This window comes from Arvicanthis niloticus, chromosome 14 (genome assembly GCF_011762505.2).
Source record: "Arvicanthis niloticus isolate mArvNil1 chromosome 14, mArvNil1.pat.X, whole genome shotgun sequence".
Classification (NCBI taxonomy): Eukaryota; Metazoa; Chordata; class Mammalia; order Rodentia; family Muridae; genus Arvicanthis; species Arvicanthis niloticus.
This window is the reverse complement of record NC_047671.1, coordinates 33,241,239-33,246,741: the sequence shown is the minus strand read 5'-3', so window position 1 is coordinate 33,246,741 and position 5,503 is coordinate 33,241,239.

Sequence of the window (5,503 nt, the reverse complement as noted above, 5' to 3'; positions counted from 1 at the left end):
TTTTCTTCTTTAAAAAGAATCTTGAACTAGAAATTAAATAATGCATACTTTAGCATGCAGTTGGTCAAGAAGAAATGGCAAGGTAAGTAGGAAATGTCTTAAGACAAGGGAAAATGAAAGATGCACACATTAAACCAAAGGACTACCACCAGCAGAACAAAGAGCCAAGCTTATTGTGGCAAATGTGAATGAGAAACAGTTGGAGGATTCCAAACTGGCCTCTTAACTTTATATCTCAAAGGAGCTAAGAAAACACCACCACTGTACTAAATATAAGATTTACAGTAGAAAGGAAACAATAATGTCAGATACATTTTTTATTCTTATTTTATAGATAAAATGTAACCATAACCAGGAGTACAGTAGTGGCATATAAAATGAACAGAAAAGAATAAGAAAATCAAGGAAACCTTTGTCATTGGTTTTAAAAATCAACCAAATGGGCAGACCATTTGCTAGGTTAAGGAAGAAAAAATGACACAGATTTAGGTAACACAATTTAAAAACTCAAGAGATGTTAAAATGAGTACAACTAACCAAAGATGATCCGTAGAGATTAGAAATATATACTAATGCATTAGATAGCCTATGGGAGTCAAGAGTTTTGTAGTAACAGCTGAAGCTTTGAAACATGGGGACGATAAAAAAAAAAGCAGAAAGAGAAACAAGATACAGGGACAGGGAGTCATTATAAAATAATAATAATAATAATAATAATCTCCCAACAAAGCCCACTTCCAGTTTAAAATTCTGTGAAATATTTCAAACACAGTTTCAAATATAATAATTTCAAACTCATTTTATGAAGGCAGAATAGCATGTATATGAAAATCAAACTGATAGTAGAATTCTCATCAAAATATAGGAGAATCAAATCCAACACCACAGTAAAATGGTTGCCCCCACCCCCTGCACATGCCCAGTGTGATTGGTCCTGGAATGCATGGACAGTTTTACACATAAATAAATTAGAGTAGAAAAAGGCTAAAGCTATGGGGAAATCTATGCTACTCTAATCCTAGGAAACACTCATTTCAAGCCTATAGGAGGACACAGATGACTTCAAAAGATGAGTCTGAATCCTGAGATTAGAAGTTTAAGTGGGGCTGGAGAGATGGCTCAGTGGTTAAAAGCACTGACTGCTCTTCCAGAGGTCCTGAGTTTAATTCCTAGCAACCACATGGTGGCTCACAACCTTCTGTCATGGGATCTGATACCCTCTTCTGATGTGTCTAAAGAGAACTATAGTGTGCTCATATAAATAAAATAAAAAATCTTAAAAAAAGAAGTTTAAGTGAAGCTAGGCAGAGGACTTGGTTAGACGTGTCACTAAAGAAGACACACACATGACAATCCTATGTGAAAAGATGATCAATATTACTAATCAAGGGACTACAAATCAAAGGAACTGTGACATCTACTGCATACCTGTTAGAATGTCAGTATTTAAATCACCACCAACACATACATGCACACACACACACACATGCACAAAAAGAGAAATGTTGGGAGCTGACTTTAGTAGAAAGCGGCTAGATCAACTTTGCAGCCATCTGGAACCATATACCCTGATGAAAGACTTGGTTGTCAAAAGCCTTTAACAGCTGAAGCACACTCTGATAAATATATTGTTTATCCCACATAGCTTGTTTTGCTGTTTAGTGACCTCAGCTGTATAGTGCACGTGGTAAAGTGTTTTCACCTGTGTTCTCCTGCTTGTGTATATAAATACCTCAGAATTCCCTTCAATAAGGGAGACTTGAGAAAATAGAAGAGACTGAATCACACCCTGTCTTGTCTCCATTCTTCGTGTCTCTTGCCCCAAGAGCCCCACTCTCTCTCTTGACCAGAGCACTTAGCCCCAAAGTGTTGAGGCAAAAGTGTTGAGGCAGAATGTGGGCCTCAACATTAGTGGCGCCCGAACAGGGACTCCAGTAAGCAGGATACAGTGGAAGACACCCTGCGCTGGAGAACCAGTCAACTGACAGAGCCTCAACGTTTGAACTCCAGTAAGCGGGATACAGTGAAAGACACCCTGCGCTGGAGAACCAGTCGACTGACGGAGCTGGCTGAATTCGGAAGTGAAACAAAGGTGATTGCATAGTAACAAAAACGGGGCAAGAAATAAGTAAATAGAAACAGATGAAAAAGGATTTAAAGATGCAAGGAGTAAATTGTAGGCTGCTCTGAGTCAAGAGAGCCAAACAGATAGATAAAGGTTATAGTAACAAAAACAGGGCAAGAAAAAAAATAAGCAGAAACAGATGAAAAAAGTTTTAAAGATGCAAGGAGTAAATTACAGGCTGTTCTGAGTCAAGAGAGCCAAACAGATAAATAAAGGGTATAGTAATGAAAATGGGGCAAGAAATAAGTGAGTAAAAACAGATGAAAAAGGCTTTAAAGACTCGAGAAATAAATAGAAGGCTGCTCTAGACAGAGAGCTAAGCAGAATGATAATGTTAATTGGTTTAACTTTCAAAATGGGTGTGATTCTGAGTTGTATAATATTTTTCTGGATAAAAACTCAATGTAAAGGTTTTTCTGGTTACTGGCTTAAGGAAAGGCTAATTTGGAAAAAAAGGTTTTTCTATGAGTTTTCTGATGAGGTCATTAAGGTAGTAGTTATGTCTTCCAGAATTATATGGATCAGACATGACAGAGGTAGGCCTCCAGAACATTAGATTTCAGAGAATCAAAATAATTATCTTGATACTAAACCTTGTTTTGAGATTTGTATATTGCAGAATACACAGCTTTGGAGAATGAATCTTATCACCTGCATGTTCACTGATGCCCTGGACTTCCAGCTGGATGCAGTTAAGACAGACTTCAGATGCTTATCAATTTACCCTTCCCCTCATTCCTCTTCTAAAAGTCAACGCCCATGTTCAGCTTGAAGAAGTTAATGAGGAGTCGGCGCCCCAATTCCCTGGACTTGGGGACTGAGGTGGTTAATATTAGGCTGTCTTAATCTGTATAATTGTTACTAAGCTGATGCAAAATTCAAGGATTTCATTGGTATAAATTTGTGGGTACAAGGCTTAGACCTTTCACTTCTCCAACAGGGGAAGTTGTGTGTTGCCTTAAAGAGTGTTGCTTTTATATCAACAGTTTAGATATTAAGTCTCTTGTCTCTCGGGTTCATGCTGTTCAAACTGATGGCTTTGGTTCGGCAACAGATAACAAATGAAACCCATACAGGTCCACTATTACAGGCTGGAAGTAGGGGACTCTGAAACTTCTGTCATCAAGACTGATGAGGATTAACCCCTAACTTGCGTGCTAAGCCGGTTAGCCAATGACGGGTAAGAGAGCATATCGAGACCCTTGCCCCTAAAATAAGGGAGGCCTCACCATCTTAAGTGAGGCTGGGGTCCTTTGCTCCAACCTAGGACAGGCACGGTTTCCGTAAGTTTTCCCAGCCTTCCCTTTTGAAAAAAATTTTAAAAGGGGGACCTGTTGGGAGCTGACTTTAGTAGAAAGCGGCTAGATCAACTTTGCAGCCATCTGGAACCATATACCCTGATGAAAGACTTGGTTGTCAAAAGCCTTTAACAGCTGAAGCACACTCTGATAAATATATTGTTTATCCCACATAGCTTGTTTTGCTGTTTAGTGACCTCAGCTGTATAGTGCACGTGGTAAAGTGTTTTCACCTGTGTTCTCCTGCTTGTGTATATAAATACCTCAGAATTCCCTTCAATAAGGGAGACTTGAGAAAATAGAAGAGACTGAATCACACCCTGTCTTGTCTCCATTCTTCGTGTCTCTTGCCCCAAGAGCCACACTCTCTCTTGACCAGAGCACTTAGCCCCAAAAGTATTGAGGCAAAGTGTTGAGGCAGAATGTGGGCCTCAACAGAGAAAGAATATGCAAGAGTAGTTAGGATGTCACTATTTCAAACCACTACCACCAACAACCAGAGAGAGAGAGAGAGAAAGGGAGGGAGGGGGGGAGGGAGGGAGGGAGAGAGAGAGAGAGAGAGAGAGAGAGAGAGAGAAAGAGAGAGAGAAGAGTTGTAAGGCTGTGGGGGAATCTTATACACAGACAGCAGGAAGGTTGTACTAGTTACTGTTTTTTACATGGTTTTATAAAACACCATGCCCAAAAGTAACTTATGAAGAGTTTATTTGCTTATAGTTGGGGAGGGAGAGTCTATAATGGCAGGGGAGGCACTGAAACAGGCAGCCAGGGCAAGAAACTGAGGGAATCGCATCTCAACCACACAAAGGAAGCAGACACAGTAAACTAAAAGTGGGCTAAGGCTATAAACCCCAAAGCCCTCTCAAAATTACTTCCTTCCTCTACCAAGGCCACACCTCCTAACAGTTCCATAACCATCAAGGGCACTGCCACCAACTAAGGACCAAGTATTCAAATATCTAAGCCTATCTGGGATGTTTCTTATTCAAAATACCACAAAGATCAAATGATAGTCACTATGGAAAACAGTCTGAAATCCTTTAAACAGTTAAAATTAGAAGTACCCTGTGATCCTGTGAACTCACTTCTGAGCACTTAACCAAAGAAATTGGAAATAGGAATTTTGAAGAGATGTCGGCATCCTCCTATTCACATTCCAGAAGGTGGATGGACCTTAGATCTCCATCCTGTGATTCACTGATGGAGAAAATGTGATGGATACATACAACAGTGTATTAATCAACCTTGGGGAAGTCAGTTGTGTAACATGAACGACCCTAGAGGACATTGTGCTAAGGGAATGAGCCAGTCACAAAAAGATCAATCCCCAGTGACCCTAATCACACGAAGTTGTAACATGGTCCAATTTGGAGAACAGAGTATAGAATGACGGTGGCTAGAGACCGTGGGGAGGAAGGAACTGGAGGTTGTTTAAGGATTAAGATTTTCAATTTTGCCAGGGACAAAACCAAATACTCGAGCATGAACATAAGTCAGCAACCATAAGCTCCTTGACTGTGGGAACTGCTCAGAGCCCTGCTCATGTGTTCTCAATTAGCAATTGTTGAGCTAGACTATACTGGGGCCAGTATGAAAAAGGAAAGTTCCAAGTTCCGTCCGAAACTACAAACCGTGGGGTTATTACTGTTAACCAACTAGTAAAGCCTTCATCTTCTGTTCTTGTTATTTTTATTTCAAAACAAATTATAAAATATTTAAAAACCTACAAGGGAGGTGATTTTTGAGCTTGTTCTCTCACATTGGATATATGCCTTTACCTCACTCATTTGAAGGCATGCCCATAGTTCATAGATGGCCAGGCTCAGCCCTGCTGCTGGGATCCACAGGAAAAGAGGCACATATGTTTGTGTCTGTCCCCTTCTCATCCCTGGCAGTCAGGTTTCTGGTCACTCTTTCACTGATACAGCAGCTTTTCTCAACACGCCCTTCCCTGTAGCCATACAGATGGGTTGCACTTGGCATGCAAAGTGGGCCTCACTGTCCATTCTTGGACTACAGTATAATTTTTAGGTTCTTGAATTTATATCTAAGAGACTGACAGCTAAATTAACATGTATGC